Source organism: Melanerpes formicivorus, unplaced genomic scaffold (assembly GCF_026170545.1).
Source record: "Melanerpes formicivorus ecotype bairdi unplaced genomic scaffold, bMelFor1.0.p_v2 SCAF_15, whole genome shotgun sequence".
Lineage (NCBI taxonomy): Eukaryota > Metazoa > Chordata > Aves > Piciformes > Picidae > Melanerpes > Melanerpes formicivorus.
The window spans coordinates 17,303,700-17,329,857 of record NW_027142367.1 but is presented as its reverse complement, the minus strand read 5'-3'; the positions used below and the strand labels follow the sequence as shown (position 1 = coordinate 17,329,857).

Sequence of the window (26,158 nt, the reverse complement as noted above, 5' to 3'; positions counted from 1 at the left end):
TGGTCTTCTATTATGGAGTTTTCCTGAAGGATCAAAACAAAATTTGCCACATCTTTTCCATTGTCAGTTTCTCTGCACTGAATAGCATCAATAGCTGCTTCACTTTCCAGCACAAGAAAAAAGTTCAAAGTGAAATGTGGAGTTTAAAAGATTATAGTTTCATAGTTTCATAGTATCAGTCAGGGTTGGAAGGGACCACAAGGATCATCTAGTTCCAACCCCTCTGCCATGGCCAGGGACACCCCACACTAGAGCAGGCTGGCCAGAGCCTCAGCCAGCCTGGGCTTAAACACCCCCAGGGACAGGGCCTCGACCACCTCCCTGGACAACCCATTCCAGGGTTTCACCACTCTCATGGGGAAGAACCTCCTCCTCACATCCAGCCTGAATCTCCCCACCTCCAGCTTCATTCCATTCCCCCTAGTCCTAGCACTCCCTGAGATCCTGAGAAGTCCTTCCCCAGCCTTCCTGTAGGCCCCCTTCAGATACTGGAAGGCCACAATTAGGTCACCTGGGAGCCTTCTCTTCTGCAGACTGAACAGCCCCAACTCCTTCAGTCTGTCCTCATAGGAGAGGTGCTCCAGCCCTCTGATCATCCTCATGGCCCTTCTCTGGACACGTTCCAGCACCTCCACATCCCTCTTGTAATAAGGGCTGCAGAACTGGAGGCAGTACTCCATGTGGGGTCTCACCAGAGCTGAGTAGAGGGGGAGGATCACCTCCCTCGACCTGCTGGCCACACTTCTCCTGATGCAGCCCAGGATCTGATTGGCCTTGCGGGCTGCAAGTGCACACTGAGAGCTCATGTTGAGCTTTTTGTCCACCAGCACTCCCAAGTCTCTTTCCTCAGGGCTTCTTTCCAGCCAGTCACTGCCCAGCCTGGATTTGTGCCTGGGATTGCCTCGACCCAGATGCAGGACCCTGCACTTGCTCCTGTTGAACTTCATGAGGTCGGCTTGTGCCCACCTCTCCAGCCTGTCAAGGTCTCTCTGGATGGCCTCCCTTCCCTCCAGCGTGTCTGCTGCACCACACAGCTTGGTGTCATCAGCAAACTTGCTGAGGGTGCACTCAATGCCACTGTCCATGTCACTGACAAAGATTAGGTCTAATGATTCAAGAAATACACTCTTGGTCCTGTGGCTTGGGTAACAGAAAAAACAGTGAGCTCATCTGCCACCTGCAAGTTTTAAGTCATTCTCAGTATGTATCATACCTGGTTCTACTGAATAGTTCTGTTTAGTTCTACAGAACTGACAGCGTCCACGGAGTGAAATATGAAGTAGTCTCATCTCTCCACACACGTATGAAATGACTGAATACAGTCATTTTAAAATGTATTCTACAGCTACACTTTTGTGCCTGTTTTAATTCTTGAGTTTTTCCTGCTGGGTCAAAAAGCTGGAGAAATTTTGCTAAGAGACTGAAAAGATGTATACAACTACTAAAAAAGCCATAACGCTTTCCTCACAGATTCATGAATACAGAGCACTGGTAAGAAAATATGATGAATTCAGTTTTAAATTAATACACTATTCAACTCTACCTCAAGGTCTTGTAGCTGAAGAGCTATCAGAATCCTTTTCCTGGCAACAGGAAACTGTGAAGGAATACAGGGATGAGCAACTGAACATTCTAAAGCTGGGGGGTTTTTTGTATTGGTCTGGGGGATTTTTTTTGTGGTTTGGGTTTTTTTTTATTGAGTTTAGATTTAGTAGCAGAAATTTTTTAAAGAGTGCCATACTTCCATGTCACTATAACTAGACTAAAATAAAAATGTTTAAATGAAAGGAAAAAAAAAACCCAGCCTTGGACATTCACCTATGTTCTCTTTTCCCAGTCCAACCTTTACGTCAAACTCATTGTTTACTGAATTCTGTTTCAAGAGTGCTCATGCTGAGACTCTTCCTCTAAAATAGGAACTTGCTACGACTTCCAGAGGGATGGAATGAAGGCAGCTTGTCTAACTAAAGGCAGACCTTCAAGCTCTCGCATGTGTGTAGTCCTTGTCAGTAGCTTTAAGAGAGAAAAGAATAGCTGAAGACAAACAACCGGCCTAAGTGGTTTTTGGCATGGCTCATAGAATGGTTTAGGTGTAGTCACCATCATTGGAGGTGTTCAGGAGGAGACTTGATGGGGTGCTTGGTGCCATGGGTTAGCTGTTTGGGTGGGTCAGATTGGTTGATGGGTTGGACACGATGATCTTGAAGGTCTCTTCCAACCTGGTTTGGTTTGTTCTATTCTAAATAAATCATTTATTCTATTCAAAAGTAATAGCAGAGCCTTAGGTTGGAAGGGACCTTAAAGATCATCTAGTTCCAACCTCCCTGCTATGGACTGGGACATCTTCCACTAGAACAAGTAGATCAAGGCCTCATCCAAGGCCTCATCCAACCTGGCCTTGAACACCTCCAAGTGAGAGGTCATTCACAGTCTCCCTGGGTAACTTGTTTCAGTGTCTCATCATCCTCACTATAAAGAATTTCTTCATAATCTCCAGTCTTCATCTCCCCTCTTCTATCATAGTATCATTCAGGGTTGGAAGGGACCACAAGGATCATCTAGTTCCAACCCCCCTGCCATGGGCAGGGACACCCCACACTAGAACAGGCTGGCCAGAGTCTCATCCAGCCTGGGCTTAAACACCTCCAGGGACGGGGCCTCTCGTTTTTTTGTTGTAAACCTAATCTAGAGAGACAACACCTTACCCAGCTCTCATATTTTATTCTGGGTTAGATGCAGTGCAGCTTCTTTCCAAACCACTGGATTTTGGAGGTTTGGTTTTCAGCCAAGTTAGTAAGGCAACTGTTCAGAGTAGGCAGCATTAATTAAGCAAACTTGCAGGGACCTGATATGTATGTGCCACCTACCCAAACCACTTCTCCTTTCTTGCTGTTTTTATTTGTTATCAATGAATCAAATTACTCAAATTACAGCAGTCTAAGTGAGAGGAAAGCCAAGGTCAATACTGTAGTCCATATAGCTGGCTAATAAGGTAAGCCCCTATCCTCTGTTTCATTTGACACACAGGTTAGCACAGAAGTTCTGCTCAGAATCAAAAGAATTTCCTTCAATCTGTGTTTTTTTAACAGCCTTGCAAAAAGAAAAAGAAATCCTATCGGATAAAGAAAATTCAGGGCAATAAATTATATTAATTATATAAAGACCTTTCAAAAATACCTCCAAAGTTGTAAAATGTGGTCCAAAAGAAAGGTCTTGGATAGACCACGAGTGTCAGAGCACTTTGCTAGCAGCTCAAACAACCAAGTAATGCAAATTAGCAAGAACAGAGAAATAGCTTCTGCTGCTGGTGGTGGTTGTTGTTGTTTCCCCCCCTGAATTAAGCAGAAGGTAAAGCAGTATGAACACAGACAGAGAAGCAAAGGTCACCAGTCAAGTTATACTCCGTTCTAGCAAAGGTCTTGAACATCTGAGGAAACACAACCATGGATTATAAACTATTAAGGTTCCATAAAGTAGGTGTTGGAAGGAGGGAAGAAACAGCCATAGTACCTACAGAAACCACAAGGTTTCACAGATCCATTGTTTCACATTACACTTGCCAGCTGGTTTTCTCCCTCTCATTAAACTCACCAAATCAAAGAAATATTATTTTTAAATAATGTACAAGATGCTTTTTGGGGATCAACACTTCAGTTTTAGGATTTATTTTTTTTTAAGCTCTCCTAGTTGAAATTTAGCTTGAGAAAAGATTTTTGGAAGGGACAAGAGGAGCTAGTTGAAACCACAAAAGTATAAAGTCTCAGAATAACCTGGTGGTTTTGGCACAGCAGTCCCACCTTCAAAAGACATTAAGAAGTCAATGTTCTAAAAGACTACCACTGCCTGGTGACTTTAACACAAGCTAGCTTAAGAACCTAAAGCAGAGGACAGTCTGTGCTCAAAGATCATCAACCTAGAGTGCAACTACGAAATGTCTTTTGCAAACTACTCCCTTTCCAAGAATGAACAGAAGCGAAACCAAAAGCAATGTGTATAAAAATGTGCCTCAGATGAGGTTTATTTTCAAAATGTATCCCTCATATATAAAACTCTCCTATTCAAAGCTCTGCTGTTAGCATTTCCTTGATTTTCTGGATGACACTGAGTGGCATTTAAAGGTCAGTAAGGAGGAGTTTGCAGCTCGCCTGTGAGAATGATTCGACTTCCCTTTCCCCGTTCACACCGGACAATAAGTTTTGCAAAATGTCAAGTTCTTTTCTTGGGAGGTTGCTACAGCCAGGCCATTCCTGCTGCAGCTCTTTGCCAAAACTCACGTTTCAGCTCCCAGTCTGGTTATGCAATTTCCTTCTGAGAAGTTTTTAAAGATCAGAAGTGATCAATTGAGCTGTTTTTAAGCACCTGAAATACCAAATGTATAAGCAACACTTAAGCAGGATTTTTTTTCCCGCAAAACTCAGACAAAAAAATAGGAACAGGAGTATCACAAAGGAAGGATCTTCATCAGTTGTACCATGGGTAACTATGCAAGGTAAGATTTAGAGTGAGTGGACAAATCCAGCTACTCAGTGGCAGCAAGAATATTGATACCTGTTGGACATTTAAACTCAACTAATGCAAACTTCTCCTGATTTTAGAATAGAATAGAATAGAATAGAATAGAATAGAATAGAATAGAATAGAATAGAATAGAATAGAATAGAATAGAATAGAATAGACCAGACCAGACCAGGTTGGAAGAGACCTCCAAGATCATCGCGTCCAACCTATCATCCAACACCACCTAATCAACTAACCCATGCAACCAAGCACCCTGTCAAGTCTCCTCCTGAACACCTCCAGTGATGGCGATTCCACCACCTCCCTGGGCAGTCCATTCCAGTGGACAATCACTCTCTCTGTGTAAAACTTCCTCCTGACCTCCAGCCTGAACCTCCCCTGGTGCAGCCTGAGACTGTGTCCTCTTGTTCTGGTGCTGGCTGCCTGGGAGAAGAGACCAACCTCTGCCTGTCTACAACCCCCCTTCAGGTAGTTGTAGAGAGCGATAAGGTCACCCCTGAGTCTCCTCTTCTCCAGGCTAAGCAGCTCCAGCTCCCTCAGTCTCTCCTCATAGGGCTTGTGTTCCAAGCCCCTCACCAACTTTGTTGCCCTTCTCTGGACTCGTTCCAGCAAGTCAACCTCCTTCCTAAACTGAGGGGCCCAGAACTGGACACAGGACTCGAGGTGTGGCCTAACCAGTGCAGTGTACAGGGGCAGAATGACCTCCCTGCTCCTGCTGGCCACACTGTTCTTAATGCAGGCCAGGATGCCATTGGCCCTCCTGGCTGCCTGGGCACACTGCAGGCTCATGTTCAGCCTACCATCAACCAGCACCCCCAGGTCCCTCTCTGCCTGGCTGCTCTCCAGCCACTCTGACCCCAGCCTGTAGCTCTGCATGGGGTTGTTGTGGCCAATGTGCAGAACCCAGCACTTGGATGTGTTCAATCTCCTGCCCTTGGACTCTGCCCATCTGTCCAGCCTGTCGAGGTCTCTCTGCAGAGCCTCTCTACCCTCCAGCAGATCAACTCCTGCCCCTATGCTGAATGACACAGTGACTGATTACAACTGCCCATTCAAAATGCCAGACAGGTTATGTCAGACCTACTGCACAGCTTGGCTGCTTTCCTTGACATGATACTAAAGATTCCTTATACTAGCACTAAATTTGACAACACCACACTGAATTAATCTAACCTCCTGCTTCAAAACCAAAGCATAATAGTGCAGTCATGAGACTGCTTGGAGACATAATCTAAAAGAAAAAACTCCAAATTGTGACTACTCAGATTTTCCTTTCTAACCAGCCACACAGAAGACAGTTTGGGTTTTGTACTCTCTGAAGGACTTGTGATTCTGGTAGCAGCATACTGTCTACAATCAGAAAGGGGTGTGTGGGGGGAGTTAACCTTTTCCTGCTCTCAGGCAACCAGCACCAGAACACGAGGACACAGTCTCAAGCTGCACCAGGGGATGTTTAGGCTCAAGGTGAGGAGAAAGTTCTTCACTGAGAGAGTCATTCGTCATTGGAACAGGCTGCCCAGGGAGGTGGTGGAGCCACTGTCCCTGGAGGGGTTCAAGAGGGGATTGGACGTGGCACTTGGTGCCATGGTCTAGTCATGAGGTCTGTGGTGACAGGTTGGACTTGATGATCTTTGAGGTCTCTTCCAACCTTGGTGGTACTGTGACACTGTGATTTTTATTCAATTTGCTTTATGTTGCTCTATTATCTCCTTGCATCTTTTATTGGTAGGAAATTCTATGATCACCCATCACAATATTAAAAGAGAAGGAATTACTTTATTTCCACAACATTAGGAAAGTTCTTCACAGAGAGAGTTGTTAGCCATTGGAATGTGCTGCCCAGGGAGGTGGTGGAGTCACCATCCCTGGAGGTGTTCAAGAGGGGACTGGACATGGCACTTGGTGCCATAGCTTAGCAGTCATGAGGTTTTGGGTGAGAGGTTGCACTTGATGATCTTTGGGGTCTCTTCCAACCTCATTGATTCTATGATTCTATGATTAATTCATACAGGCAACACCATGTTGATTTTATATGTCTGCCAGGTAGGCTTTCAAGGTTTCACTGTGAATGTTTTGAGTTATACATTGAAGTCTGTACAGCTACAGTGTTATCTTATGCTAGTTTAAATCTATTGTAGTATCTAGCCAGCTGAAAATCCAGATCATGTGGTTAGGGCCCATTTGGTGGACACTAGAATTCACACATCCAGAATTAGAAATGTCTGAGAGTGTTCTCTCTCCTGTGCCTCTGCAGTTCTCCCTCACTGTGGCCAAGCACATTTCTATCATTTTAATACAAAGTTTGTTGATCAGAAGTGCTGATCAGAAATCCTAGCAGTGCCTGGTGCAAGAAGGCCCTCTCCTTTACAAAGTCTTCTATTTTATCCCCCACACTGAAGTAGCATGACCAATCTGTTGCTACAGAATTTACTACAACCTTCCTATGTCACAGGTTAACACAATCTGCAATCATGCTGTTTTATTGCTTAACTATCACTGTATTTTTCCCCTTGTTCCTTAACTCTAATTTCTTTTCCAGAAGTTTATCTGATTAGTTCTTGTCCTCACTTAGGTAAGGTCATGTTAAGTGTCTCTACAGCTAGGAGTGCAGTTTTAGTTTCAAGCTCCAATTGATTCATGTTCACTTCTCATGTCTTGAGATGTTCAAACTCTTTTCCAGTAGAAAAGCTGAAAGAACAACCACACAGCTTTCCAGAAGAGACCAGGGGACTTAAATTCACTGTTCCTGAATTTTTAAGTAGGGAACAAGTGTGAGTATAACTCAAGTCCTTTGTGCTAGCACTGAGTGTGTTAGAAGTACCCAGGTAGAGTGAGCTTTCAAGAATCTTCTTTAGATTTTGTTACACTTCCTGTGTGTGAGGCAATATTAAAAACTCCACTTGAAGATCAGATGGATACAGAATGAACACGGAAAAAAAAAGCTGAACACACACATGTCTGTCAATTCTTACAAATATAAAGAAACAGATGAAGTAGAGCCAAACCTAACTGCTCATAGAAGTATCACCTACTACTACCACCTCCCTCAGTATTCAGACAATCTGAGATCACACATTTAATCCGAGTTCTCCAAAAGAGAATAAACAGCCATGGTACACATAGAGCGGTGGAATACAAATCCGTGAATTCAACAGTGTAAGTACAATACTCAAGCAATTCAGGGGCTGTCAAATTTTTCATACCTTTTGGAAGATTTTATGATAGATGTGATTTCTCAATGCTTAGGGTATAGAAGCATTTAAAAGACCTCTGGTGACTTAAAATTGTATTTATTTCCTCCAAACAATTTCTGTGGTTTCCATGTTTCACTCCACATTTTCTCAAGTCACACTATTCTTCCTCTTAGCAAAACCTTTGCCTGTTACTGCTACCCTATTCCTAATGCAGGCCAGGATGCCATTGGCCCTCCTGGCCACCTGGGCACACTGCTGGCTCATATTCAGGCGGCTGTCGATCAGCACCCCCAGGTCCCTCTCTGTTTGGGAGCTCTCCAGCCACTCCGACCCCAGCCTGTAGCTCTGCATGGGATTGCCGTAGCCAAAGTGCAGCACTCGGCACTTGGACTTGTTGAATGCCATCCCATTGGACTCTGCCCATCTGTCCAGTCAGTCGAGGTCCCTCTGCAGAGCCTTTCCACCCTCTAACTGACTAACATCTGCTCCTAACTTGGTGTCATCTGCAAACTTGCTGATGACTGACTCGACCCCCTCATCCAGATCATCAATGAAGATGTTAAAGAGGATGGGGCCCAGCACTGATCCCTGGGGGACGCCACTGGTGACTGGCCACCAGCTGGATGTGGCACCATTCACCACCACTCTCTGAGCTTGGCCCTCCAGCCAGTTCCTAACCCAGCACAAAGTGTAGTGGTCCAAGCCATGAGCTGACAGCTTAGCCAGCAGTTTGCTGTGGGGGACGGTGTCAAAGGCCTTGCTGAAGTCCAGGTAGACCACATCCACAGGCCTCCCCACGTCCACCAGATGGGTCACCTGATCACAGAAGGAGATCAGGTTGGAGAGGCAGGACCTGCCCTTAACAAACCACAAGTTATGCAGTCAAGTTTCCCGCGTTTGGGGAAATCGCAGGGGTCAGCACACCCGGAATGCAAAGGATGAGCCTCCCCCTGGGAAAACTACCTGCCTGATCATGGTGTCTCCTGTCTGCAGGAGTGCAGGCTGCAGACACCATCTGAAGTGAATTCTAAAATCAGGGATTCTAAAGCAGATGCTTAGGTTAAGCTTTGTTTGCATTTCTTACTAGTGAAAAATTATTCATCTTGACTTTCAGAAGTGTGTGGACAATTTTGTCTCTGATTTGCTAGAATGCTGTTGTATTTTTTTCCCCTCCTCCCTTTTTTCAGTATCATTTTGGAAAAACACCAGAACTGATTTCTATATAAAATGCACCCTCTTAGGGCTGATTTACATCTTTTTGGTTAGACTGCTAAAAATTTAACTTCCACAAGTCTAACTCTTTTTGTCACAGTGCACTCTCCAAAATGTGTCAGCCTATAAAAAAAGAAGGCTGTATCTTGAAAATAGATTCTTCATGACTGTCAAAATGACAAATATGCAATATGGGGACAAACATTAAATCAAAAATATTCCCAAAATGAAAATGGGTAACAAAAAGTAGGCAGTCAGCAAATTCAGCTACTCAGATCACTTACAAATCTGACAGCAACGTGCATGTATGCTAAGTGAGCATATTACTACTTGATAGTGCAGTTGATAGATGACAAACAAAAATTTTTGTCACATATTATGCTAGACCAAAAAAAACCCAGAAAAGCTAATCTATGTAGAAAAGGAAATCTAATCTATATAGGAAAGGATGAAATGCCTCATCAAATGCAACAGAAAATGTACTCGTAACAAGAGACATGCAGGGAGTTTGGTGAATTATAACCAGAAACGGAAAACAATGAGGGGAAACGCTCCAACTCTCATGTATACTCATCCAAAGCAGGACAAAAGCACACAGAAAGAACTCAAGAATGAAACAAAATGACAGTCATTATAGTGAAGAATGTAATGAACCTGAGCTGAGAGGAGGCCCTTGCAGAAACCCAAAGACAAAATCCTGGAAAAGGAGAGTAGCAATGCAAAAGGTAGAAGACTTCAGTGAATGTGATGATAGATTACTGACTGCCTTATACCCTGAGGAAGGAACAATGAACTAAGTCCAGTTCTGGAGCCCCTATTACAAGAGGGATGTGGAGGTGCTGGAACGTGTCCAGAGAAGGGCCACAAGGATGATCAGAGGGCTGGAGCTCCTCTCCTATGAGGACAGTCTGAAGGAGTTGGGGTTGCTCAGTCTGCAGAAGAGAAGGCTCCGAGGTGACCTAATTGTGGCCTTCCAGTATCTGAAGGGGGCCTACAGGAAGGCTGGGGAAGGACTTCTCAGGATCTCAGGGAGTGATAGGACTAGGGGGAATGGAATGAAGCTGGAGGTGGGGAGATTCAGGCTACATGTGAGGAGGAAGTTTTTCACCATGAGAGTGGTGAAACCCTGGAATGGGTTGTCCAGGGAGGTGGTCGAGGCCCCGTCCCTGGAGGTGTTTAAAACCAGGCTGGATGAGGCTCTGTCCAGCCTGATCTAGTGTGGGGTGTCCCTGCCCGTGGCGGGGGGGGTGGAGCTGGATGATCCTTGTGTTCCCTTCCAACCCTGAATGATACTATGAAGGAGACCATGTAGGACAGAAACCATACTCCGCAAGTAAACTCAGCGATTGCTCCTATGTTATCCCAGAAAGACGGTGATGCTAACACTCATCTGTTGACACGAAGACAGTGGAGGAAAAGTCACATGACCAGCACTCAACTGGTAAAGATTCAATAATGAAAACAAAGGATTAATAAATAGATTTGCCAGTGCATGGTAAATATTTCTGTGGCAGGGATTTAATGTATAAAAACACATTAAAATCTTCCAAGAGAGGTCTAAAAGCCAGTGGCAGACTCAAATGGGAAAACGGACTTAAATGAAACCGGAAGAAGAAAGAATTACACAGGAAAATTCACATGGACTCCAAAACTCAGTTCAATCCCAGTAGAGAAAAAAATGCAAAAATACCCAGCCAGAAGGAAAATAAGGAAAGAACATTTGAAAAGAGGCTATTTACACTTGGAAGACCGTTAAGAGATCTAGTGAGAGCAATCTTGGAAGAGCAAGGACGGAAAAAGCCGCATGTTTCTACGTCTGAACAGGCTTTCAGCAACACTTTTGCCCTACATGAAAATAATTTAGCTTAATCAAATAGTGCTGAACAGCCAGGCTGAAAATAAAAGACTATCTTTATTAATGGTCTGGCAAGAGACTTCAGGAAACAAGGAAGTTCAAGAGGTCAAAAATCAACAACAACAACAAAATAATCTTTTTGTAATTTCCACTGGTGTTAAGCACTCATCAGTCATAAATAAACACAAAAAGGATCAGAGGTCTTGAGTAAAATGAATTAATCATTGCCATGAGTTTATTTTTTCTATGTTTATTAACTCTTTTAAATCAAGCAGACAGCATGGCTCATGGAAGATAGTGGTTGTTATATTTATCATAGTATCATAGTATCAGTCAGGGTTGGAAGGGACCACAAGGATCAGCTAGTTCCAACCCCCCTGCCATGGGCAGGGAAACCCCACAATAGATCAGGTTGGCCAGAGCCTCAGCCAGCCTGGGCTTAAACACCTCCAGGGACGGGGCCTCGACCACCTCCCTGGACAACCCATTCCAGGGTTTCACCACTCTCATGGTGAAGAACCTCCTCCTCACATCCAGCCTGAATCTCCCCACCTCTAGCTTCATTCCATTCTCCCTAGTCCTATCACTACCTGAGATCCTGAGAAGTCCTTCCCCAGCCTTCCTGGAGGCCCCCTTCAGCTCCTGGAAGGCCACAATGAGGTCACCTGGGAGCCTTCTCTTCTGCAGACTGAACAGCCCCAACTCCTTCAGTCTGTCCTCATAGGAGAGGAGCTCCAGCCCTCTGATCATCCTTGTGGCCCTTCTCTGGTCACGCTCCAGCACCTCTATATCCCTCTTGTAATAAGGGCTGCAGAACTGGACGCAGTACTCCATGTGGGGTCTCACCAGGGCTGAGTAGAGGGGGAGGATCACCTCCCTTGACCTGCTGACCACACTTCTCCTGATGCAGCCCAGGATCTGATTGGCTTTGCGGGCTGCAAGTGCACACTGAGAGCTCATGTTGAGCTTTTTGTCCACCAGCACCCCCAAGTCTCTCTCCTCAGGGCTGCTTTCCAGCCAGTCACTGCCCAGCCTGGATTTGTGCCTGGGATTGCCTCGACCCAGATGCAGGACCCTGCACTTGCTTGTCCTTCTGAAGTTTGAAGTATTTTGAAACACTATAGAGAACTTATTCTAAAATATATTCTTTTAACACACAGGAACTATCAAACCAGAAGAGTTGATAATTTTCAGTATATTTTCATTGCAGAGATGCCAATTTATACTGGAAGAGGAGATGGAAAGTTTGCATAAAACATGTCTTTAAAGAATATCTGGTCTAATGCATGCATAGCAAATTTTCACAGGGAACAGAGTCACAAACAGAATAGGTCCTGTCGTGAGTTCTTTTTAGATGTGTATTTGTTTGGTTTTGAAGAAATAACTTCTAGTTTTTATGGCAAGTATTTTTACTCCAGTTAAATTAAAGAAGTGGTTTCCCTATATTTTAATGAAGTGTTGTCCTTACACAAGTTTACCACAGACAAGAAACATTGATTTCTCATCATCTTTCAGTGTCTGATGAAATTCTGACACATGTGACTTTTGGCCTCTGAAAATCTCTATGTATTACAGCTGTTGATGAATGGAGAAAATCTGTACTTAAACTCTAAGGCAAATTTTCACCAAGATTTTCAGAACTCATCCTAGCTGTCTTCAGATACTGGAAAGCTGCTATTAGGTCTCCCTGGAGGCTTCTCTTTTCTAGGCTGAACAACCACAGCTCCCTTAGGCTGTCTTCACAGCAGAGGTGTTCTAACCCCCTGATCATTTTCTTGGACCTCCTCTAGACCCATTCCAGCAGGTCCATGTCTTTCCTGTATTAAGGGCTCCAGACCTGGATGCAGTACTCCAAGTGAGGTCTCAGCAGACCAGGGTAAAGTGGCAGAATCACCTCTCTCAATCTGCTGGCCATGCATCTTTTGATGCAGCCCAGGATGTGATTTGCCATCTGGGCTGCAAGTGCATGCTTTCTGCTCATATCTGGCTTCTCATCCAGCAGTACCCCCAAGTCCTTTTCTGCAGGGCTGCTTTCTATCACCTCATCCCCCAGTCTGTAGTGAGGATTGTTCTGGCCCAGGTACAGAACCCTGCACTTGCTCTTGTTGAACCTCATGAATTAAATTAAGCAACTTCAAGAGGTTTATCTGTGTGAAGTGTCCCTCAAAAAGGAAAGGCAGCCTTACACTTTCAGAGACAATGGTGAAAGCATCAGATCTTTGTCCATGCAAAAGACACCTTGAAGTACCACAAGAAAGAATGATTTTTACAATGGCCTAGTGTAGATAATGGCTAGCAACTCATAAAGGACATGATCCAAAGTCAGTTAAAACAAGAAATTCTTCCACTGGCTGTAGCAAAGCCATCATCAAGTCTCTGAAGATCACTCCAATTTTGCAACGCCGAAAGATAGTAATGCTCTAAACTATGCTGCAGCTGTCATTTCTGCAGGAAATAATTTTCTTCAGTGTACTTTCAAACTCAATGAAAATCCTAACAACAACAGCACAGAAAGCATAGCTCTGATTTTTTTAAACATAAAATTTGGCTCTAGATACCTGTACTCTCTGCTAAGAAAATTAAAGTAAAGCACCCCCAACAAAACACTTTTGAATTGGATCACAAGCAATAGGCAAGGAGTTGTTTTCCAAGCATGATCAAAACACAAATTAAAACACAAAATCCAAAAAACCCCAATGCATGATCAGATATCCTGATCCTAGTTGTGTAACTACTTGGGGGAGGTTTAAGAAACCAAGACGTAACCACCCCCAGATGATGTTAAGCAGCATATGAGCACACATCTACAAGGCTAACAGACCCTACACCAAGCTGGGGACAGGAGTTGATCTGCTATAGGGTAGAGAGGCTTTGCAGAGAGACCTCGACAGGCTGGACAGATGAGCAGAGTCCAAGGGCATGAGATTGAACACATCCAAGTGCCGGGTTCTGCACATTGGCCACAACAACCCCATGCAGAGCTACAGACTGGGGTCAGAGTGGCTGGAGAGCAGCCAGGCAGAGAGGGACCTGGGGGTGCTGGCTGATGGTAGGCTGAACATGAGCCTGCAGTGTGCCCAGGCGGCCAGGAGGGCCAATGGCATCCTGGCCTGCATCAAGAACAGTGTGGCCAGCAGGAGCAGGGAGGTCATTCTGCCCCTGTACACTGCACTGGTTAGGCCACACCTCGAGTCCTGTATCCAGTTCTGGGCCCCTCAGTTTAGGAAGGAGGTTGACTTGCTGGAACGAGTCCAGAGAAGGGCAACAAAGTTGGTGAGGGGCTTGGAACACAAGCCCTAGGAGGAGAAGCTGAGGGAGCTGGGGCTGCTTAGCCTGGAGAGGAGGAGACTCAGGGGTGACCTTATTGCTCTCTACAACTACCAGAAGGGGGGTTGTAAACAGGCAGAGGTTGGTCTCTTCTCCCAGGCAGCCAGCACCAGAACAAGAGGACACAGTCTCAGGCTGCACCAGGGGAGGTTCAGGCTGGAGGTCAGGAGGAAGTTTTACACAGAGAGAGTGATTGCCCATTGGAATGGACTGCCTGGGGAGGTGGTGGAGTTGCCGTCACTGGAGGTGTTCAGGAGGAGACTTGACAGGGTGCTTGGTTGCATGGGTTAGTTGATTAGGTGGTGTTGGATGCTAGGTTGGACACGATGATCTTGAAGGTCTCTTCCAACCTGGTCTGGTCTATTCTATTCTATTCTATTCTATTCTATTCTATTCTATTCTATTCTATTCTATTCTATTTCTATTTCTATTCTATTTCTATTCTACTTCCACTCTCAGCATGATGCTTCCTCTTGATATAATATTCAGCCACAGGAAAAGAAAAGTAGAACAATATATTAAGGCAAGTCAAAATCCAGAGCAAAACATTAAGAGGGCTCAAAGTGCTGCCCCTCCAAAGAGGACCAAATGGGTTTTATTCTTAATTCAAACAGGTTGCACAGAACATTTTCTCTCAAAAGCCTTTTTTGGGGGTGGAGAGGCTGGCTTTTTTTTTGTTGTTTTTCTTTTAAGGTGGAAAGACAAGTTGCTTTTAATTAAAAACTAGTTAAGGACTCTGCCTGACTTGTACAATTGCCAGTATTTTGATATTGTCTTTCTGACCTGTAACCCTTCAGCTAGAACAAGGAACTTGTTTAACGTTTGTTAAATTTAGACAGCGCCACTATTCACTATTACCCCCCCAGCCCCCCATCCACCGTTGCTGCACTAATCTCCCATGCCAGCTGCTCAAATGTTTACATTTGAAGAGCTTTCTGTTTGTGCAGAAATGGTCTGCACACTATCTCTCATCTGTACACTTGCCAGAATCAAGGCAAGAAAAGCCTTGCTGCTGGAATTCTTGATTAATACATACTCTTAAATGCTTCTTCTTCCCTCCCCCTTTCTGTCAGTTCCACTGACACTAGGTTTTTACAAGGTGAACCTCCACAGTGCACTTTACTGGCCTGACTTTCGTCCAATGCAAACAACTGTAAATCAGAGCGAGATTCAATGAAATCTGACCATTTCTGTGTTGAAGCTAGGTAGAAGAGATTAAAATCAAGATGTGTGCCTGCACATTTGCTGGGATGGAATGAAGAAAATATTAGAATCAGAGGAGGCGGGTACGGGGGAACTAAACACTAACAATCATAAATCTACTGGTAATATCTACAGCTTGCTGTGCCAGTATACTCCAGAGACTGCCTACACAGCTCATGTCCCAGACATCAGTCACACCTGGCTCTCTCTCCAGATCATTGAGATAACGAACCAACAAAACACTTAAACAAGCGCTTGCTATGGCACTGGAAAAGTCAGGGGTCCAACGTCTACAGCTGCTCACCTATTTAAGAACCTTGCAGGACTTTGCTTTTGCCTTGATCTGCTTTCTCTCCTGGCCTTCCAGATGACCATTTGTCAAACAAGAAATACGTTCCTTAGTTTCCCCAAGTATTTTGAGGTCTATTTAGAAGTGTAAATTATATTTGAAAAACACATGAACAAGAAAAATTCAAGAAAGTGGATCTGACTGAAGCTATTACTACTTTATGCTGCTGTAAAAGTCTTTAAATACACCAGCAGCTATTTGTCACACTCTTCCCTCTTCAACTTGCCTCCCAAAATGTCGCTGAGCATTCCAGTAAAATATTTAACACTGGAGAGTGAGAGAAAAAAGCAGTGTCTGAAATTGTTTTCAATGACATCCACTGAGCTTGAAAGGGAGGCCAGCGTTGGAGATGGACATAAAAGACTGATTAAACCTAATTTCACAGTTGTTTCATAGTTTCATAGTTTCATTCAGGGTTGGAAGGGACCACACGGATCATCTAGTTCCAACCCCCCTGCCATGGGCAGGGACACCCCACACTAGACCAGGCTGGACAGAGCCTCATCCAGCCTGCTCTTAAATCTCATCAAAAAAGAAGGTGATACAGCTATAGAGACTACAGGCATTAGGTCTCTTTCTGTAGCAATGAACACGTGAGCAGCAGAAGCAGTACTTAGTGATACACAGTCTATGCTTCATACGCACAACTCCCTCTGAGTTAAAGGGAGACCGGTAAGGCTTGCTAAGCCTCATGTACATTTGACTTTGCATGAGAAAACTAAGCCATAAAATTTACTCAGGAAAACTTCCCCATCAAAGTAATGTGAAGTCTGTCCTGTCAGCAAATGCTGTTTTGCAAATCCTTTCTCACCTGCCATAAGACGTTATTGAGACGTATGGTTTCACACGCTACCCAGCAGCTCGGTTTTGCCAAAGAAAAATAATGCACAGAACAAATACATGTGGAAATCATGAGATCATCTAATTAAAAGAAATGTTATTGTTTGCCACAGGTTTTAATGAAATTGAGTATTCACTGTCCACAGAAGAGGCTGGAAAAGAATCAAATCCTGTCAGTGCTCATGCCTCAGAAATGGTTTGCAACAGAAAAGAAATTATACCTTAACTGGTGTTGAAAATCTTCGCTGTATCTAAAATACACATGTGGGGGTGCTGGTGGACAAGAAGCTCAACATGAGCTCTCAATGTGCACTTGCAGCCTGCAAAGCCAATCAGATCCTGGGCTGCATCAGGAGAAGTGTGGCCAGCAGGTTGAGGGAGGTGATCCTCCCCCTCTGCTCAGCTCTGGTGAGACCCCACCTGGAGAACTGCCTCCAGTTCTGGAGCCCCTATGACAAGAGGGATATGGAGGTGCTGGAAGGTGTCCAGAGAAGGGCCACGAGGATGATCAGAGGGCTGGAGCACCACTCCTATAAGGACAGACTGAAGGAGTTGGGGCTGTTCAGTCTGGAGAAGAGAAGGCTCCCAGGTGACCTAATTGTGGCCTTCCAGTATCTGAAGGGGGCTACAGGAAGGCTGGGGAAGGACTTCTCAGGATCTCAGGTAATGATAGGACTAGGGGGAATGGAATGAAGCTGGAGGTGGGGAGATTCAGGCTGGATGTGAGGAGGAGGTTCTTAACCATGAGAGTGGTGAAACCCTGGAATGGGTTGTCCAGGGAGGTGGTCGAGGCCCTGTCCCTGGATGTGTTTAAGCCCAGGCTGGACGAGGCTCTGGGCAGCCTGATCTAGTGTGGGGTGTCCCTGCCCATGGCAGGGGGGTTGGAACTAGATGATCCTTGTGGTCCCTTCCAACCCTGAATGATACTATGATACTATGATATTTCAGACTGATATAATAAATCAATGGTTACATGTGATTCAGATATGCCACAACAAAACCACGTGCTGCTGCCCAAAAAAAGATTGTTAGAAATATGCATGTTAGAAATATAGATCCAGTGACAAACAATTAGCCATTTAAAGGGCTTTTGTAAAGGGCACTGGCATAAATATACACAGATCCTTTCACTACAGTAGGTACATTTGCAAAGCTTTATAATACCATTAAATCAAACAAAAATATACTTTGCAGTGGAATTAACAATTCCCTGACCCCTTCCCAGACCATCCCAATACTAAATTGTGCTGGGCCCCATCCTCTTTAACATCTTTATTGATGATCTGGATGAGGGCATTGAGTCCTCCATCAGTAAATTTGCTGATGACACCAAGCTGGGGGCAGGAGTTGATCTGCTGGAGGGTGAAGAGGCTCTGCAGAGAGACCTCGACAGGCTGGACAGATGGGCAGAGTCCAACGGCATGAGATTGAACACATCCAAGTGCCGGGTTCTGCACATTGGCCACAACAACCCCATGCAGTGCTACAGGCTGGGGTCAGAGTGGCTGGAGAGCAGCCAGGCAGAGAGGGACCTGGGGGTGCTGGTTGATGGTAGGCCAATTCTGGGACCCTCAGTTTGGGAAGGATATTGACTTGCTGGAACAAGTCCAGAGAAGGGCAACAAAGTTGGTGAGGGGCTTGGAACACAAGCCCTAAGAGCAGAGGCTGAGGGAACTGGGGCTGCTTAGCCTGGAGAAGAGGAGACTCAGGGGTGACCTTATTGCTCTCTACAACTACCTGAAGGGGGGTTGCAGACAGGCAGAGGTTGGTCTCTTTTCCCAGGCAGCCAGCACCAGAACAAGAGGACACAGTCTCAGGCTGTGCCAGGGGAGGTTCAGGCTGGAGGTCAGGAGGAAGTTTTACACAGAGAGAGTGATTGCCCACTGGAATGGGCTGCCCGGGGAGGTGGTGGAATTGCCATCACTGGAGGTGTTCAGGAGGAGACTTGACAGGGTGCTTGGTGCCATGGGTTAGTTGATTAGGTGGTGTTGGATGCTAGGTTGGACGCGATGATCTTGAAGGTCTCTTCCAACCTGGTCTGGTCTATTCTATTCTATTCTATTCTATTCTATTCTATTCTATTCTATTCTATTCTATTCTATTCTATTCTATTCTATTTATAAAAAGCATTTTGTGTACACAGAGATATGTGGAAGAGTTTGTTAAGGGACCACGTCTCTTCTTTATCTAATTGCAAAACAGCCTGATGATGGGCTAAACTTTTCTTTAAAGCTTGTATTTTGCACAGCATTGCATGCTTGGAGGTTACACTAAGAACAATATGCTGAATGAATTATGACTGAATATGAATTATAAGGCTATTATACACTATTAAGGGGCTCTGCTAATATTAAATACCAAAGAAGCAAAGCCTGAGCGGTTGAGATGCCACCAGAGAAATCTCAGATGGAATTCAAGTTTGTCTTTGTTTGCTTTCTTAATGTCCTTTTATTAATGCAAATTAGAAGTCATTGGTCTTATTAGCTGCCACATTATTGTATTTTTTCCAGTGAGTTAACTTCAGAACATTTCAGTGAAATCAGTAACAAAAGATGAATCAGACATAAAAGGATTTGGATGGTTAAGGGTGTGTCATCAGGTCTTAATTAAACATCCAAGGGAGATATCTGAGCCAACTACCAGACCGACTGGGTACATCCACAGTACAGAGAAGGATGCCACGCAGCTCAGCTCTGAAAGCTTTACGCTAGCCTAACTCACTGCGCTCATGGTAGGTTGGGCCTCCCTAACTCACACTGCTTTGTGCTTTTTTTTCAGTAAGCCTGACACACCCTCCAGATGTGCCTGCCCACATCTGGTGCCTGAATCCACTTTTGGCCATGCTGAGCGTGCAAACTGCAGATAAACCGTATTTCGAACCTCCTGTTTAAATGCCATGAGTATCCAAAAAACAGGAGAAGCTCTTAATCAGCCAGGGGGGCACTTAAAGCATAATGAAGAAACCTGGGTCCCCCAGTAATGCAGCTGCTAGAAAGGAGCTAAACTATTTCTTTGCTGTCTTGTTCTATCCGCTGTCCCAAGTGCAATGATTCTGTAAGCATATGGTACATTCAAAAACTACTAGTTAGAAAGAAACAAACTTCCCCCCTCTTGTGAGAAGAAGATTATACTCTGTTCAAGGACATGAATAAAGACACCAAGATCAGGGCACTTGTCTGGGCAGGGAGCAACAGTCATTTGGCTCCTCCAGTTGTAGCTTCAGTGACTATTTATGGGCTGGATCTAACATCTCCTTAGCATAAAACAGAAAAACATCTCTGGTGCTGACACTGGAACCCAGAGCTGCCACCACACTTAAGTTGCTACTCGTCTGAATAGTTAAGCTTGCTTTTGCTCTCTCTGAGTCACTGAATATTTGGGTATTCCTACAAAAGGGTGCTTCCCACATCAAGAATACCTCACGGCTTTGTTCCAGGCACTCTCCGGTCCAGCAAGTATTTTGGTTTTCTTTGCAAAGGAGGAAATAATTCTCTTAGGACTAGTAATGGTCCTGGGAGAGATAGAAGATTGGCTGGTATCTCTACAGGCAAAGAAGAGAACTGAACTTAGCTCTCATTTTGGGTAATGCTGGTAGGTTGCAAGCTTTTAGAGTAAAAGCTTTAGAGCTTTAGACTCGAGGTGAGGAGGAAGTTCTTCACCGAGCGAGTCATTCGTCATTGGAATGTGCTGCCCAGGGAGGTGGTTGAGTCATCGACCCTGGAGGCGTTCAAGGGGAGATTGGACGTGGCACTTGGTGCCATGGTCTAGTCATGGGGTCTGTGTTGATAGGTTGGACTCGATGATCCTCGAGGTCCTTTCCAACCTAAGTGATACTGTGATACTGTGAAATACCTAAATCTAGCAGCTGAGTCAAAGTTTCAATCTTAATCTGAGGCAAGCTGCAGATGGGGAATGGGCAGAGTTCAACGTACAGCTCTTGCTGTAGAGATTTCAGTGGCCTCAAACCTTGGGAAATCTCACTCTGGGATGCTTAGGTCCAGTGTCCCAACAGCCCACACTGCTGGGTATTTAAAACAGGCATTGAGAGGCATAGATGTGTCCAACTTTTTTGTAGGTATGGATTTCCTCATGCCCTTTCAATTCAACATGATCCATTTCGCTCTGTTCACCTCAAAGTGTTACTTGAGGATATCTCCTTCAAAATGTCCTGCAAAAACCACTGCAGAAACTGACATTTCCAAGTTGTCTTTTTAATAGTGCAGTGTCATGATTTTACTCTGAGCCACGCAGTTTCACACAGAGATACAGGTTCTAGCAAACAATGACTCTGTGACAGTACATTTTCAATAAAACCTCCATAACTAAAAAAGTTTAGAAACATGACCTCTACAAATTTAATTCTCAGAGGGCAAATGAAAGGAGGGGACATCCACCCTGAATGATTTGTTTTCAAAACTCATGATCTCAAGCCACTTTTGTGGGGTGGAGGGCAACTGCTGACAGGTGGGTTTTAAATGCATGATGCTGGCAGCCCTGTGGTAGGTACAAGCTAAGAAGCACAGGCATAACAGGGGTCAGCCACCATGTCTCTTCACCAGATACTGGCTTTAATAGCTTGTAACTTTACCATGCTTTAGCCATAGATGCAGAGAACTTCCATTCCAGGTGTCTGCCTCAGGCTTATTTGTTTTCTTTTTCCCAGAGTAGTAGCTCAGCTGGTTCTGAGATTTTTATGTTTTGGATTATTTCTTTGCATTAATTCCAAGGCCATTTTCTTTGAAGAGGTCTAGTAACATTATGCTTTGGAGCAAGAAATTAAAGTCTGGTATCAGGCAGCCACTGTTTCAAGCTCTTACCTTCTATCACATAATGTAAGAAAAAGCTGATTATATTATGTAAGAGTATCAAGTGTGTAGCTCATCCCCTGGACATTTTGGGAGGTTTTACAGATTAGGTGATGATAAGAATTTAAGTCTCTAAGAATCTGGTCCCTTGTGAAATCTCCTTGCAATCACATATTTTTGTCCTCTAGCATCTATGTTAAATTTTTATTACTGCATATACAACACATTATTTCTTGCCCTGTCCTCATCAGACAAGAAGATGATTACTGTCATTTTTGCTACCTATTGGAATTCTCCAAGTGCCAGTCACAAGCCAGTTTGAAGCAAGAACATGAAAAAAGGAATTTGAAGTGAATGTGATTTTTGTCAGACAAAAGGAAATATTAGAAGTAGATGACTGTTACTTTCCATAATTCCTTAACATGGGCAGTATTCTTATTCCTACTGCGCTAAACAGTACCTGGCCACATGAGGTGAAATCCTTGACAGCAGATAGTATTAACTGCTCACCTGGCACCTGACATAGCTGAAGAGAAATCACATTTCCAATCATTTTTGCATAACTGTGTTCAACCCTTCTTTCCAACCACTGCTGAATTGGCAAAGCATATCATGAGGGGGGGACATATTTACACTCTACAACTACCTGAAGGGAAGTTGTAGTAAGGTCAGGGTCTTCTCCCAGGCAACCTGTGACCAGACCAGAGGGCATGGCCTGAAGGTGTGCCAGGGGAGATTTAGGTTGGATGTTAGGAAGCACATCCTCACAGAAAGGGTAATTAAACACTGCAGTGGACTGCCCAGGGAGGTGGTGGAGTTGCCATCCATGGAGGTGTTGAAGGAAAGATTGGATGTGGCACTTAATGGCATGGTGTAGTCACAGGATCACAAGGTCCCCCCTCAGTCTTCTCCTCTCCAGACTAAAAAGCCCCAGTCTCTCAGCATTGCCTCATAAGTCACGTACTCCTATTACAGCGCGCAACTGAGCAGAGTCTGTCCCCTCCCTCTTGACACCCAGACCTCAGATATTTATAAACATTTCTTAAATCCCCTCTCAGTCTTCTCTTCTCCAGGCTGAACAGCCCCAGGTCTCTCAGCCTTCCCTCACAGGGCAGTGCTCCAGTCCCTTCATCATCCTCGTAGCACTCTGTTGGACTCTCTCAAGTAGATCCCTCCTAACGTGTGCTGGTGCAGTTCATTAGTCCTTCCCAGGTGCAGGACTCTGCACTTGTCCTTGTTGAACCTCATTAGGTTCCTCTCAGCCCAGTTCTCAGTCTGTCCAGGTCTTGCTGAATGGCCAAACAGCCTCCAGGTAAATCAGCCAAGCCTCCCAGTTTGGTATCATCAGCAAACTTGCTGAGCAGACACTCTGTCGCCTCATCAATTCCATTGATGAAGATGTTGAACAGGACTGGACCCAGAAATGATCCCTGGGGGACTCCACTAGTTACAATTCCCTGTCTGGACCTGGCACCATTGACCTTTGCACTCTATTGTGTAACCAGTGCCTAATCCATCTCACTGTCTGTTCTTTTGTCCCCCCCAAAAACAACCCAACAAAAAACAAAACCAAACCCCACATAACCTAAGTGCTATGAATTTAAAATGTCATTGTTTTCCCCTAATCATGTTGTTAATTGACATATATAATAATAGCCATGACAGATTCATCACAGTATCACAGTATAACCTAGGTTGGAAAGGACCTCGAGGATCATCAAGTCCAACCTATCAACACAGACCCCATGACTAGACCATGGCACCAAGTGCCATGTCCAATCCCCTCTTGAAAGCCTCCAGGGACGGTGACTCCACCACCTCCCTGGGCAGCACATTCCAATGACGAATGACTCGCTCGGTGAAGAACTTCCTCCTCACCTCGAGTCTAAACCTCCCCTGGCGCAGCTTGAGACTGTGTCCCCTTGTTCTGGTGCTGGTTGACTGGGAGAAGAGACCAACCCCTTCCCGGCCACAGCCACCCCTCAGGTAGTTGTAGAGGGCAATGAGGTCACCCCTGAGCCTCCTCTTCTCCAGGCTAAACAATCCCAGCTCCCTCAGCCTCTCCTCATAGGGCTGTGTTCAAGGCCTCTCCCCAGCCTTGTTGCCCTTCTCTGGACACGTTCAAGTGTTTCAATGTCCTTCTTAAACTGAGGGGCCCAGAACTGGACACAGGACTCAAGGTGTGGCCTAACCAAAGCAGAGTCCAGGGGCACAATGACTTCCCTGCTCCTGCTGGCCACACTATTCCTAATGCAGGCCAGGATGCCATTGGCCCTCCTGGCCACCTGGGCACACTGCTGGCTCATATTCAGGTGGCTGTCGATCAGCACCCCCAGGTCCCTCTCTGTTTGGGAGCTCTCAGCCACTCCAACCCCAGCCTGTAGCTCTGCATGGGATTGCCGTAGCCAAAGTGCAGCACTCGGCACTTGGACTTGTTGAATGCCATCCCATTGGACTCTGCCCATCTGTCCAGTCGGTCAAGGTCCCTCTGCAGAGCCTTTCTACCCTCTAACTGACTAACATCATTCATGACTCAGAGACCTACTGATTTGCTTCATTTAGGTTCACTGATTCTCTTACAAGTGACACCAATACTCAGGCACACACTGAGAAGGAGACTTTAAAAAAACCAGTCCTGAGGAAAATCCTCTAACATAGCTCTGCTGAAGTCCTGTTTGAACCGGGGAAACTTTGTATGATAAAACTTTGTGCTGAAGTTTTAGATCCTCTGGTAAGTGCCCCTGGCTGCACTTCTAAATATTTTATTCCCGAGCTGATTTATTACATAAACAAAGTCCACATCAGAACTATGCTTGGGATGTGTTTTTTAGCTCTTGATTTATGAAAACACAATGGCCTTACAAATAAAACCAGCTAATTTTAGTACTGTGTTCCAAATACCGGGTTTCATCCGGATCAACTGTTTGAGGACAGTGACACCAAGCGGCAGAGATTACTTAAAAGTATTTTTCTTCCCCCAGCTGTTCTAAATTCCTGCTCTTGACTTTCTTCCTTAGGCACACAAAATGTGGGATACAATTAACTCTGCTGCAGCTCCAACTGCTTTATTTGGATGTTGTATTTATACACCAGTGCATTTCAATAGCATCTGAGTTGTGAGAAGTTAACCTGGATATAAAGCTTATCTGCTTAGCACAAAATTGGAACAGATTAAGAGAAAATTACTGTTTCATTTAGAACACAACTCAGTTTTCAACAAAAACCTCAATTAACACAGAGAACAGACCATCACTTTTCTGCAATTCAGTGCACATCACCATGCCCCGTCCCTGGATGTGTTTAAGCCCAGGCTGGATGAGGCTCTGGCCAGCCTGATCTAGTGTGGGGTGTCCCTGCCCATGGCAGGGGGGTTGGAACTAGATGATCCTTGTGGTCCCTTCCAACCCTGAATGATACTATGATACATAATGAGAAAAGGATTTAAACTAAGCATACTGAAGTTCCTGCCCTTAACCTCAGTAGTACTTCAGGAGTTGTCTATTTCCTTACAGGCAAAACAATTTTTTTTCTGATCTAGCCAGCATACGTCCTGGCACTATGCTGAAGGCAAAGGCAAACTATTTTCCTTTTAGAAGTAAATCTGAAACCTTGGCCTTGATTCCCACATAGAAAATGCAAAATACTTTCTGATAACCCAAAACAGTAACAGAAAACAGACCTGAGGAAGTTGCAAAAGAGGAAGTCACTACTGCATGAAACTTTGCCAAATGTCATAAAATCACAGAATATGTCTGGTTGGAAGAGACCTTCAAGATTATCCAGCTTAACCTTTGACCTAGCCCTGAAGAGTCAACACTAAACTGTGTCCCTAAGCACGAGGTCCACACACCGATGAAACACCTCCAGGTATGGTGCCTCCACCGCTGCCCTGGGCAAACTCCAACGTTTGATAATCCTTTCAGTGAAGAAGTATTTACTAATACCCAGCGTAAACCTCCCCTTGCACATCTGGTCACCATTTCCTCTAGCCCTGTCACCTGCCACCAAGAAGAAGAGGCCAGTCTCCTCTTTGTTCCATCTTCATTTGGGTAGCTGTAGAGTGATAAGGTCTCTCCTCAGCCTCCTCTTCTCTAGACTGAACAACCCCAGCTCCCTCAGCCATGTCATCATAGGACAAGTCATTCAGGCCCTTCACAGGCCTCTTTGCCCTTCTCTGGACATGCTTCAGCATCTCAATGTCCTTCCTATAGTGAGGGGCCCAGAAATGAACACAATACTCAAGGTGTGGCCTCATCAGCGCTGAGTACAGAGGGACAACTACCACCCTGTCTTAGCTCAATGAAACGTTTATAAAATGAACTCTATTTGTGTATTTCACACACTTGGCTATGTAACTATGTAATGGAAAGCCAACTGGATCCTGGGCTGCATCAGAAGAAGCATGGCCAGCAGGTCAGGGGAGCTGATTCTCCTCCTCCTCCTCCTCTACGCTGCTCTTGTGAGGTCCCACCTGGAGTACTGTGTCCATTTCTGGAGCTCCTATAACAACAAATATATGGGCATGCTGGAATGTGTCCAGAGCAGGGCCATGAGGATGATCAGAGGGCTGGGCAACTTCTCCTCTGAGGACAGGCTGAGATAGTGGGGGTTGTTCAGTCTGGAAGATGAGAAAGCTCCGAGGAGACCTCCTTGTGGGCTTCCAGTATCTGAAGGGGGTCTACAAGAAAGCTGCTGAGGGACTTTTTAGGATGCTGGGTAGTTACAGGACTAGGGAAAATGGATCCAAGCTGGAGAAGGGTAGATTTAGATTACACATTAGGAAGAAATTCTTCACCACAAGGGTGGTGAGATACTGGAATGGGTTGCCCAAAGAGGTTGTGGAAGCCCTATCCCT

The 26,158-nt window shown here is 45.0% G+C and overlaps 1 protein-coding gene and 1 non-coding gene across 13 annotated transcripts in view; both read right to left on the bottom strand.

Annotated features, from left to right (window-relative positions):
• Window positions 1-26,158, bottom strand: part of COBL (cordon-bleu WH2 repeat protein) — a 239,972-nt gene that overhangs the window by 91,314 nt on the left and 122,500 nt on the right. The gene's annotated exons all lie outside the window — the stretch shown is intronic.
• LOC137445778 (U1 spliceosomal RNA) lies at window positions 8,554-8,711 on the bottom strand. Its single transcript, XR_010988487.1, has one exon. It is a non-coding gene; the product is annotated as a U1 spliceosomal RNA (small nuclear RNA).